General features: G+C 41.8%; 1 protein-coding gene across 1 annotated transcript in view; it reads right to left on the bottom strand.

Moving 5' to 3' along the window:
- The window catches only part of LOC144821265 (protein FAM149A-like), a 212,666-nt gene that overhangs the window by 165,022 nt on the left and 34,100 nt on the right, over positions 1-13,544 (bottom strand). The window lies entirely within an intron of this gene.

Here is a 13,544-nt window from a genome sequence, read left to right as displayed (position 1 = left end):
TGAGCTGTACTGTATTGCTTACAGCACTATATACAATAATTCCACAAGTTAGATTATATTATGGATTTATATTTCCCACTTTCTTTATGTTTGTTTTTCCCTATAGCCTTATAGCCCACTGTAGAGGGCTATAACGGCTATTAAAGGCCCTCTCCAGCGCTAACAAGGGAGAGGGAATTTAATAGCCTGTATAGCCCAGCTACGAAGGGCTAAGGCTATTAGAACATTCTGCCACTAGAGGGCAGAATGTTCTAACAAAAAAAAATAAAGCCTTATGGGAGCGTGAGGGGATTGGAATCCCCTCAGGCTCCCTGTAGCCTTTGTTCACAGCCAGAGCTGTGAACAAAGAAACATTGGAATGTTGGAGCTCCAGGCTTATACCAGCCATTATAAGCCCGGAGCACTACATTGTTTTCAATGGAGCTACCAACATTCCAATGTTCTAATTATCTTCTTCTTTGATAACTTTATTTCGGTCAACTCGGGCCATAAAAGTACATTAAGACAAATGAGTTAATAAATAATATTAAATAATACAATACAATCATGAATTCTAATTTTTTTACAATTTAAAAATATGATTTAACCATCACTGGAATCAGATAAAACAACTTTGAAAATTCAATTAATGGGTAATACAAATAACCCTGTTGTATGTGCCTCCATGGATTTCTTGAAGAAACGGGCAAACATAGGGCTCTAGACACAATTATTTTAAAAAACTCCTGCGCTTGTGCCACATACCATTCAGGAAGCACGAGACAGCAAAAACAATAGGGGGATGGGTATCGTGCTTTAAGATCCTAAAGGCTTGTAAACAGTTCTAAATCCTAGGTTTCTACAGATTGGGATTATCCATCGTTTACGCGATGCAAGATATGCAGTGCAGAAGAAAAACACATGAATTTCAGACTGTGTCTTATAATTGCACGCCGGGCATTCTTCATTCTTTGCATGATCCCATTTACTGGTAAACGTCAAAAGAGGAAGAGTCCCCAATCTATATTGAATGTATAGTTTCCTGGCCTGAGGAGGATAGATCAAATCTAAAAACTCTTCTTATTTGTATTCGGCCTTCACTTGTAGAAACTCTTTTGTCAAGAGACCACCAGGAGACCTTTCTTGAAGGATTGTCAAGTTATGATGCCTATAGTACCGCACAAGATCTACCCTAGTTGTTAACGTGCACGCTATATCCGGTGTTTCCCAAAGTTCCTGCCTCCCTATCCTGGTACTAAGAACCCTTATGTGGCTAAGCCACGGGATTTTCTTATTAATTAGGCTAGGCAAAACCCCCCTGAGATCGTCTCTATAGCAAGACAGCTCAGGTGTCGCCCATAGCCTATGCCAGTACGTGAGGGGCCTTAAAGCAATCTCTTCATCAATGGGCAGCAACCCTAAGACCATTCGGAGAGGAACAAAGGGAGTGCTAGGGGGGAGTCCCAACAAATGCCTCATAAAGGAATGCTCTACTTTCAAAAGGTTGGAGGGCCTACATTATCCCCACAATTCAGCCCCATACAGGGTGGCCCCCTGGCCTGTGCTTTATAAATTTCAATGATAGGGGTGGCTGGCTTAAACATAGCCAGTCTATGCATTTTCATTATCCCCCCCGCTGTGTGTGTTAACTTTAGGCTCGCCCTGGTCAGTTGGGTATCCAACTCCAACTGTTCTGATAGAGTGATGCCAAGATACTCAAATGTCTTCACTCTTTCCAGTGTGGTGCCGTCTAACGATCAGTTCGGACGAGTGGTCCTGGGGGGGATTGAAGATCATAATTTTGGTTTTAGTTAAGTTGATCTCCAAGCCCCTGAAGATAAAGAAGTCAGCGAAGCCATCCAAAATGCGCTGTATGCCCGTTGATGTTTTGGACAGCAACAAAGTGTCGTCCGCGAACATCAGCGCAGGCACCCTCCCCGAGACTAACCTTGGAGCATCACTATCTTTAACACCAAGAAAGTGCTCAAAAAGCCCGTTGATATAGAGGCAAAATAAGGTGGGGGCAAGGACGCACCCCTGACAAACCCCCTGCTTCACTGGAAAACGTGCTGACAGTTCCCCGTGTTTCCCGCACCTAACTTGGGCGTAGTTCTCCCTGTGCAGCCTCACTAGCACATCCAGAAGGTATGGTGGGATTCCAAGGTCACCTAATACTTTCCACAATTTTTCTCTAGGAACTAAATCGAAGGCAGACTTCAGGTCAACGAATATGAGGTAGAGGCTGCCACCCTCAACACTCACCGTCTTCCAGTATAGGACCTGAAGTCTGAATATCTGGTCGATGGTTGATGTACTCGACCTGAAGCCTGCCTGATAAGGACTTAGGATCTCCATCTCCTCTATCCAGCCCTGTATTTTGTCTAGAATAACCCATCCCATATGTTTTTGGGTAGTGTCTATTAGGCTAATAGGCCTATAGAAAGACGGAAGGAGAGGGCAACCTTTTTTGTGTATGGGGACTATCTCGGCCCCACGCCAAGTATCCGGAGGATCCATACCCTTTAAGATGGCATTAAACAGGGCACACAGGTACGGACCCCAGATTTTCGGTTCCATCCGAAAAAGATCCCCCGGTAACTTATCTAGACCAGGTGCTTTGTTAGATTGTAGTTTATCAATGGCGGATTCTACTTCACCTAAAATAATCTCCCAAGCCCCTTCCAATCGATACTCATGGAAGGGCTTCGGAGAGGGAGAGATAGTACCCTCTTTGCTCTGATCAGCATACAATGCCCCAAAATGTGCTTCCCAAACTGCTGGCGCTTTATTAGGTTCCAGTGCGGGTCGCCCCCCATTCCCCCAGAGCTAACTATTGGCCAGAATGTTTTCAGGTCTTTTTCATGCAGGGCAATCATAAGATCTTCCCACTTCTCGGCTTCCCAATTTTTCTTTTCTGAAATGATAGTCCGCTTGTACCTAGTCCTACACTGCTTAGTTGCTAACCTGTCCTTCGCCTTTACTGCAATTAGCAGATCTAGTTTGGCATCACGACAATTTGCGTTACACCAAGGGCAGACAGAATCATTTTTTACCCTTCGCTTTCCTACTGGATGAAACACATCAACCAATTTTCGTGTCAGGTGTTTGTGGATTTTTAGGGCCTATCTTGAATCCCTGTTTGTGGGCCTGCTCGACCTACCTCGCCCATTTCAATTAAGTATGGTAGGACCTGTTGGTATATAATTGGCCAATTTAATTGGAGATTTCTGGATGTGACACCACCTCACTCTCCGCCTATTATTCGCTAAAGTCAATAAATTTTGCACTGAATTGGGTGCTGGTGGAGGATTAGACAAACCCAAACTACCTGCTTTTAGGGTCATTACTAGAACATTATTTTCACTGTCTTGCCTCTGGTGAATCTGAAAGTCAAGAACCCTGTCCCGAGCTCAAGTTTCAACCAAGATGTAATCAAGCAGCGAGTTCTGCCCTTCTCTATTAAACGTGAACTGGCCTGGTCTATCAGATTTTGTCCTCCCATTACATGCCCTCAATGATAATGCCAAGGTAAGGGAGTTAAGTTGTAAGACCAGCGGCGACCAAGCTTTGACTGGTGGAATCTGCGGGTCAGGTATCAACCAGTGCTCGTCCTCCTCAGTAGGGCCATCTAGGATTGGATTATTTAGAGGCTCAAACTGTCAGTTGAAATCACCTCCTACTATCAGTACAACTGCTGGATCAAGCGTTGGTATAAAGTGTCTCAGATCTTCTATAGCTCCAGATTCTTGCCCATTATGTACAGGTCTCGAGTAAACATTAAGTAGGGCTATTTGTGTTTTTGAGGGTAGTGTTAAGAGAACACATTGCGCCTCATCAGAGTTAGCTGGAATCTGATCAGCTTTAACGCCCAGGTCCGTGCCCAGAAAAATACTTAAGCCACCATATTAAAAGGAGCAAAACCTACTCTCTGGTGTTCCTCCCGGGCCCACGTCTCTTGGAACAGGCAGACATCACAGTTGTCTACAAAAGATCCACAATCTGGACAAGATAATTTATTCTTAATTCCAGCCAAGTTCCAGGACAAAATTCTAATGTTAGCGCCCAGCATTCGAGTGGTCTGGTGAACCTCAGTGCTCCTATTGCCCTCGGCAGGCATTCCATCAGGATACAATCGGCGTGATTGTCCTCTGCCACCGCCAATTCTCCGTCGATGGCCCCCCTGGCTACTAAGGCACCACCTACCTGAATTATCATAGGTAGAGTGCCAAAGGACAGACCATCGTTCACGCAACTCCCCCCAGCCAAAACGGTCCCATAGTGATCTACTGCTTCCCTCTGGGTCTTGATCTGCCACCAAAGTTTGAACCTACCACCGTTCATTGCCATACTGGGCATTGTGCAAACTTTAGCCTCCCTACTGTCATCAGTAACTCCCTTAGGGGATTTCTCACACCCCAGTACACTATTTAGGGTCAGTATCTGCCCATGGGCCACAGATCCCTCACCAGTTTCGGACAAGCCTGGCTGGTTATCAAGTGGGTTTAGATGATGACTACTCATGGTCTGTCAATCTACCTGATCTAAAGCACTGAATCTATTACTTACAGGAAAGGCGACTGAAAGGGGGATGTCATTTATAGATTGACCATAGTATGTACTGCCTACCTGGGCTCCTGAATCCCAGCTATCCCAATTTCCCCAAGTCTTGCCCCTTCTCTCTGAAATGGGATTGTTCGGGATAAGTATAGGTTAAGGGGAGGGACTGTATTTGTATTAACGACCGTGCTGAATGCCAGTCGCATATATGCTCTACCACCCACCTGTTTCTAAAGTTGATCAAAATACAGTCACCCTCAATATGTTTCTTTCGTTGCCCCACCCAGTTTACTCTGCGGGCAAAGAGGATTTCACTAGATACCTGTGGAGGGAGTGGCCTATTAGAATTCAGTCAATGAGTACATTTATTTTTAAGGTCGGTGTATGACTCATCTTTGCCTTGATTCAGCACAGGAACCCCAGCTAATACTACAACATACGGAATTGATTCCAGTGGAAGATCTATACACGGTAGTTTGGTCTTCAGTGCACCTTGAGTCAAGGCACTCCTAGAGGAAGCACGTATTCTATCTGTTATCACTTGTTCGTGCGTCATACTACCCCCCTCACACAACATCGCTGGGTTCATGTTCTCATTGGGTTCTCCCCCACCACTTGCCTTGCTCCCAGTCATTGCCATAATATTCACCACAACATTCCCACTCATTGAGGGTAAAGGCAAGTTAGCGGTTAAGTTGGGAGGGGGCAGGATAGGTAGATTGCTAGGGGTGGGGGGGTTACCTAATACATTTGATGCCATTACTGAAGTCCCAATATCCCCTTCCATCCGCACAGTGTTCTTAGCATAATTACGTACAAAAATAGATTCAAGATGCAAGATTCTTTCCTCTATAGAATTAAGTCTATCACAGAGAGGGAGACACGAGTTGGTAATTATCAGTAAAACATTTCATCCAAACATTGTACCTTCATACTTTACATCTCTTACCTTTATAAGTGCCACTGCCCTAGTTAATGTCTTACACTGTAAACTACGTTACTGCTGTTATGTGTATGAGCACTTCAACAACATTATTGTGAGAATATTATGTAGATTAAACAGCATACAGTAGAATCTGGTATGAAGATAATCCTTGCTCAAAGCAAAGAAGGCAGACCACTTTTTTACGAGACACTCACATGGGAGACAGATACCTGTCTCTTTGTTTAGAGGGGCAATATCAAATTTTCTTAAAGTACCCTGAAGCAAAGCTAGTGGCGACACACCTCTATTCATTATAAATATGAGGTGCTTAACTGAAGTCGTTAAGGATAGCCAGTCAAATTACTATTGTGAAAACTATCACTGATGGAATACATTTGATACTACTAAAATTCTAGTTTCAAAACTAACTACGGAAAGGTGATCACTTTATATTTAATACAATTCATGTATCTTAAGTTATTTGTGCATATCGGGTAGCCCCTGAACCCTATACTCCACACTCACTTTATCAAACTTGATACAATTTACCACATCTTAGATATTACTACAAAAGTATTTTCAATTGAATAGTAGATGGAAGGCACTGCGCGCAGGTGAATCTCTCAAAAGCAATTTTATTGTAAATATGTAAGCATTGTTGCGGTAGACAACGAACATCGCAACTTCTTCAGAGTCCCTCTGTGACCACCTGCCCACACTGGAGCGTTGGTTGAGTTCTGCTCAAGAAAGTTCTGACACCAGGAGCCCTCCTGAGCATGACAAAACACAACACACATCCCTCCTTTTCAGGCAAATAACTTGTTTACAAGGTTAAATAAAGACCAAAAAAAATAAATACAACATACCCAAAATGACGAAGAAACATTCATTTTACCGTAATATAACCAGAAAGATAAAACTGCTGATTACAAATAGCTGCATTTCATAAACAGAAATTAATACATCTCATAATTTCGGAATTTAGCGGGCATGAACTTCAGTCTGTGTGATCTGCACTATCTTGTAAGGCCAGTCGAACCACCAGTAGTAACTACAGAGGATTCACTACTCGCATCCTTCAGAATACATTCAGACTCATGGAATTTTTGCTCTAATAAGATCTTTGCACATTCTCTGCTGACTTTTTCTATACAACTATAATTCCACCATTGACCATGTTCTAATTTCACAGCGCTCAAGTTTTCACTAACCTCCTCAAAATTCTTCCCTACCCAACCACGTTTGTTATTTTGCAATTTCTTTGCACATTTAATACAGCCAAATCTGGTTTTACTCGAACTACACCTGGAAACTGCATCCTTCTGAATCATCCTCCTCCCAGAACTACTTGGCAAGACATTATCTACCGAAACTTCAAAGAAACGGGGGACCCCACATCAATATAAGGCAGGTAGACGGGGAAAACATAAGTATCAAACAAGGACGGAGACCTGCCCTGTAGTTTTAAATGGGTGGCCTACTAGAGGTCCAAAGAACTAAGTACCACTTTGAACCCTGGGTGGATGTCTCACAGATGAATCAACACACATATGTTTATCAAAACCATCTGGGACTGTATGTCATCTGTCCCTGATACATCTTATGCATCTGTGGCAATTGTGTGAAGTGTTGCTTGAAGTGTGAATGATTGTGTTTGTGTGTTGGTGGTATGTGTCGTGGGAATATGGGCTATGAATAGGAATGAAATCTTTTTTTCTAAACAAATTCTTTTATCAATGTATATTTATTATTGTCTTTTCTGAATATATTTGTCTACATTTCCAAAACACTAAATGAAAAAGAAAAAAATGGAGAAAAAAAGGAACTATAATAATTAATAATAAATAGTTTTGATAAACATATATGTGTTGATTCATCTGTGAGACATCCACCCAGGGTTCAAAGTGGTACTTAGTTCTTTGGACCTCTAGTAGGCCACCCATTTAAAACTACCGGGCAGGTCTCCGTCCTTGTTTGATACTTATTATCTACCGAAACACCAGATCTGGACAACCAGGCTGGGTTTAGAAAATCAAAAGCTTTCCTTCCCCTTAAAGCACAAAAAGGAGTGATGTCTGTTTCTTTGTTAGGTGTATTGCAATGTGCCCTCAGCATTGTTCCCACAGCATCCTCTACATCAACACCCCTCAAACGATGCCTCACGTACACACTCAACTACAACTCTATTCCTTTGCTCTACAAGACCATTCGCTTGAGGGTGATATAGACTACAACGTTTGTGTTAATGCCTGCTCCATTTATAAATTCCATTATTTCTTTTTAAATGAACTGCACTCTAATGTCTGACATAATTTCTGCAGGAAAACCTTCTCTGGCAAAAATATCAGTAAGAAAAGATAAAACACTTTTTGTGTGGGTTTCCCTTACAAATCTAACCTAAAACCACTTCAAGACAGAGGGGCCGATTCCAATGTCGTACGGACCGGTGCCTGCCACTGGGTGCAGAGATCAACATTCGGTAGCCTCACACCCATGGGGGCCCTGCTTGGGTTCCCCAAAGACAGTTTCCCACTACCATTCTGTGTCATAAAGGCCAGCACAGAAAGGCAGTAGGTAACTGTCATCGGACTCCCTCAGCTGGAAAGAGCCGGCCGGGGGAGTACTGAAGGGTTTCCGGCTGGCGGACGAGCTCTCTGAGCCTGTCGGAAGCCATCCGGAAACTCGAGTCGGATACCTTTCAAACCGAACCCATCGGAATGGCTCGGTCGGAAAGGAATCTGAATCGGTGACTCCGATGCAGTTAGGATGACTTCGACCGAGGGTCGGAGCCATTCCTAACCACATCGGAATTAGCCCCATAGTCTACTAAAACAATGGCATACTTTTGTTGGGCTAGTAAAATGGCCCTACAAAGTGAATGGCCACTCTTTCCCACACACTTTCAGGAGAATCGATGATGGTCAAGGGTTGTACTCTTGTAAGTCCTTTGACATTTTGCTGACAATTCATACATTTGGATACACAGTCTCAACGTCCCTGTCCATACCTGGCCACGAGGACAGAACCTTTAAACTTTTCCTATTAGAAGTCATGCTTAAATGCCCTTCATGACTGAGAGCAAGCAACTTTTTCTAATTTTGGACCAAAAGGAAAATCACCCTCCACTGACAACTCATTTTGAATGTTACAAAAACTCTGTAAAACCAGAGGCAAATTCTTTTCCCTATGCCAAACATGTCACATAACCCTGCACAGGGATGTATGATGTTACAACGCATACTTTTACAACGCCTACCTTTACATCGCAAGTTTTACAACGCATGCCTTTACAACGCATAGTGCCTTTGGGCGCTGGATAGTGAATAGTTTAATTTACTATTCCAACTCCAGTCCCCGTGGATAGTAGGGAAGGTGTTGGATAGTACATTAAACCTATTCCCTATCCTAGAGCGCCCCCCAGCGCAATGCGTTGTAATGGTTTGCGTTGTAAAAATTGCGTCGTAAAGGCACTGCGTGGTAAAAGTTGCGTTGTAAAGGATGTTTACCCTGCACGTCCTTCAAAATGTCATCTGCCTTCAAAACATTCCTCCACTCTTGCTCAGACACACATACCACATCAGACCAACAAATTCTTACAACCAAACATTCCACATCCTCTTCTACCTTTTCAACTTGATTACAAATATCTGATTCCCATGAAACTGGTAGGAGTGAAAGACAATCTGCTTACTTGTTCCTCCCTCCTGAAATGTGCTGTACCTTAAAATGATGCTCGAAAGTTTCAAATCGAGTCTATCCAATCTGGCTGTAGCATCACTGGTAATAACATTTGAACCATTCAAAATAGGAATTAAATACTTGTGGTCCATGCTAATAACAAAATGAGTACCCCACACATAGCATTTACATTTTTCCACAGCGCAAGTGCTTGCTAACATTTAATGTACTATGAAAGAGTACATTCCTTCTTGAGGTTTCAAAGTGTCTGATGGAAATGCAATGGTGCTCTCTTTGCCTGCATACTCCTTAATTAATACTCAACCCCAGCATTACTGAAATCTACTGTAATGCACATCTTCCCCCTTGTTTAGCAAAGGACTCAGTAAAGGAGAATCACTAAGGTTCTTGATAATCTTAAAAGCATTTTGAAGGGCCAAACCCCAGACAAATTTGTCACTCTTCTTCAAGAATCTTAACAGAGGTTCTGCAACTGTGGAAATATTTTGAATAAACTTTGTGTAAAACTCACACATGTACATTAACAACACCCATAGTTCATTGCGATCTTCAGGTTTAGCTACATCAACAGTAGCTCTGACTAAACCAGGTCTGTGTGAAATGTCCTTAAAAGACCACATGCCTGAAGTATTCAACATATTTTGCTCCAAAAACATGTTTTTCCTTTCTCAATTTCAGTCCTCTACTTGTAATAGCTTTTAAACTTTACTCAGTCTGTAATTGTGTTCACATGCATCTTTACCATCATCTAATACATCATCTTGAAATATAGAGACACCAGTAATGCCACACAGCACATCTTCCATCACTCTCTGGAAAGTGGCAGCCGCTGATGCCAACCAAAAAGATACTCTACAGAACTGGAAAACACCATCTGGAGTGACAAAAGCAATCAAATGTTTGGAATTCTTACTTAGAAGCTGCTGATGATCTGCTACAAGCATGTCTAATTTGGAAAATATAGATGCACCAGATAATGATACAATCCGCTCATCGATTCTGGGAAGAGGGTGCCCATCAACTCATATTGCCTTATTTAAAAAACATTAGTCTATGCACATGCATAGTTCATTGTTTTTCTTGCGAGCAATGGCAACAGGAGACAACCATAGTGAATAATCAGTCGCTTCAATAACCTCTTCTTGACATAAATTCTTCAACAACTCAGTTAACTCCTTCCTAATGCTCAATAGAACACTTCGCAAATTGTGTTTGACAGGTAGTGTCCTTCTTTAAGTTTTATATGATGCTCAAAATTACTTATTGTACCCAATTTATCTATAAAGATATCTACATAATCTGAAATCTCATCAATATTTTTGACAGGCACACTAGCCTCATCCGCTTTAGTTACACTCAATACTTGAGGGTAACATCCAGGTCACAATTGAAGACCCAAACACCCTTGATGATATCACCCTAAATGTCTGGCCCAGCAACCGATACGTAAACTTTACCCACGACAATACGATCCTCAAATTGAATGGATGTTTCAAAATACACTTCAAGGTCGATCTTGACTCCATTACAGTCTCCTGGATTAACATTTAGGGGTAAAGGTTCCTGCATAAGCTCATAGTTTGTTTAGAAAATATAGTAAATTTGGAACCTGAATCAGTCAACAAAAGAATTTTGATTCTATTGACAACAAATTTCTCAATAGGATATTTGCAACAAGATATGTCTTTCTCATGTACTTGTTTTGATCGTCACCAGTAATGGAAGACACTGCAGTCAGGTGAATCTTCCAAAAGCAATTTTATAGTTAATATGTAAGCAGTATACAAGTGCGGGAAACAGCGAATGGTGCAGCTTCCTCCGAATTCCTCTGCTACCAACTGCCCACACTAGATCGTTGGCTGGAGATCTGCTCATGAACGTTCCGACACCAGGAGCCCTCGTGAGCATGACACAACATAATAGTCCATTCACGACTGTGAATTTCACCACCATAAAATAGCTTCCAAAATGATATAGTCCAACCGGTTAGTTAGTATCCAAAAAATTCTATAATCTTCACAAGAATTTTGTAAAAACAGCCAACGCGTTTCATCCACCATTTGTGGACTTCAGGGTGTATTTGTTAGTAGTATTCCTCTGTGGTTAAGAACATCAGTGCCAAAACTGTTATTATTAAAATTGTTGGCATTTCTTTTGTGTGCCCAATCCCTCCCAAGTCCAGGGTCAGGTTCAAACTCACTTTATTTAGTGATACCGCAACAGTGCCTTGATAAACACATGTTGCTGCCATGGCGGTCGGCGTTTCTTACATGTGAGAGCTCCTCTCTGAAGTCCACAGGTGTTGGACGAAACACTTTGGCTGTTTTTACAAAATTCGGGTGAAGATTAAAGAATATTTTGGATACTAACTGACCGGATGAACTATATCATTTTGGAAGCTATTTAATGGTGGTGCACTTCACAGTCGTGAATGAATTATTTTGGTCCTTTGGATCACTCTCTGGAAACAGCGGGAGTAGTGGGTGTGCACGCCAAACAGTTGGAAATGTTTGTACTTTGAACTAACAGTGGGGGAATGTTGAGGGATGTGCGGTTGCTCCATAGGCTTGCTGTTTCAATTTTGTTGTTTACAACACAAGAGTCCATTAGATTATTCAGTAAGATAAGGTAAACTGTGCCAAAAATGTTGGACCCAAGAATCCTCAACTTACCCACATGCATATATTGTGTTTATGTCAATGTTTTTTGTTGTAAGTATTTTCCATGTTATTCAATGTATATACCCTTGGTAAAAATGCAAAAACACTTTAATGTGATAGTAAAATCAAATTCCGATATATATCAGGGCCATCATGGTTAAGATCAAAGTTATAATGAAGACATTAATGTGAAACTTGCATTTGGAAGATGACCTACAGTCTGTGAGGTCAAATGAAACTGGAAATAGACTTTCAACTTGATTGAGAGTTTGGGATGGTGGAGTACATTACCTTTATCATTCAGAGGACCTCTGCCTGCAAAAACGTAGAGTTGTCTACCGGCCTTGTGGGCAACGCTTTGTATTGAAAGGAAACAGTGTCATGGCAGTTGCTGTCAAGGTATTTAAGGTTTGATAGACAATACCTTCAGTCATGGCTGCAGGTCCTCAAACATTTCAAAAACTTTTCTGATGGTCAAATCCAAACTCCCAACGTGTAAGTTTGTTCATGAAAAACGAAAAACTAACAGCCCAGCCGTTTTCTCCCACAGTGTGGGAGTCTTTGTTTATTTTCTGTCCCTTAATGCTAGTTTTTTCCTGGTGGTGATCTGAGGAGGGTGCTCCTCAGAGAAAGTATTCAGTTGATGAAGCCAACAGGGGCTCCGATGATGGCATACCTACAATCCACCAGACTCTAAATATGGTGGGTGGGCCATCACTTTGGCAGACACGGTACGCCGTTGTGTTTGCAAAGGGGTACTCTGTCCGCCAAGCTTTGAATCTGACCCTTTGTCTTAATATTAAGAATTTCACCAAGTCAAGTTAAACTGTTTCGGATCAGGGGGATACTATTACTGACGATGTTTTGGGTTATTTAGAAATAGAACTAATTTTACAGACCCCTACTGACTAAAATTGTGTGTGCTCCTATCTCTTTATTTGGATACAAGCAAATGGAAATAATGATAGTGATACCTCTCGGCCAATTAATAAGGGATTGGTTGAGAGAATGTCTGCAGCATGGAGGGAACTTTAGAGATTTATTCAAAGGACAGAAATCAGTTGTGCAACAGACAAAAGAAGGCAAGATTGGAAACAAAATGGACATGGAAAACTTTAATGTTGCAAAAAATAATTTGGACTCTCCCAGGGTAGCTAAGCTCTCTAATGCTTGTCTAAGGTCTGTTTTCAGTCGAATAATACTCTTCACCTGAAAGTTGACTTCGGTATGATAAATATTTTGTAATTGACTAATTTAAGGATGGAAATCTTATTCAGAAATCCCGTTGAAAATCGTTATATGCTCAACACCCCAATAATATACAGTGCTCAGTTCTCCCAAGCTAAGATTGCACCATATAAATACCAAGTACATACATACACATATACTTGTAAATATATATATATAGATGAGGACACATAAACTATTGAATACGTCATGGGAAATAATGCTATGTAGACACCCCCCTCTTATGAGCTTCAAAGCTGGTGGGAGAGATGGCAACTACAGTAGGTACCTGCAGGTCTGTCCAAGCATGAGCAGAGGAGTGGTGTTCTGTGCAGTAACAGACGGGGCCAGAAAGCAGTGTTTTTTATCAAGGCCCCTCCACTCACAGCAGAGCGCTGCTTCAGCCTGAGTATACTTCGTTATAATGGTGAATGGAAGAATGTGAAACCAATTAAATACTTAGCCACAAGAGTTTTTTGTGACATCTACACGAAAAG

Source organism: Lissotriton helveticus, chromosome 2_2 (genome assembly GCF_964261635.1).
Source record: "Lissotriton helveticus chromosome 2_2, aLisHel1.1, whole genome shotgun sequence".
NCBI classification, from domain to species: domain Eukaryota; kingdom Metazoa; phylum Chordata; class Amphibia; order Caudata; family Salamandridae; genus Lissotriton; species Lissotriton helveticus.
The sequence above is the reverse complement of the archived record's forward strand: the minus strand, read 5'-3'. Positions and strand labels throughout refer to the sequence as shown.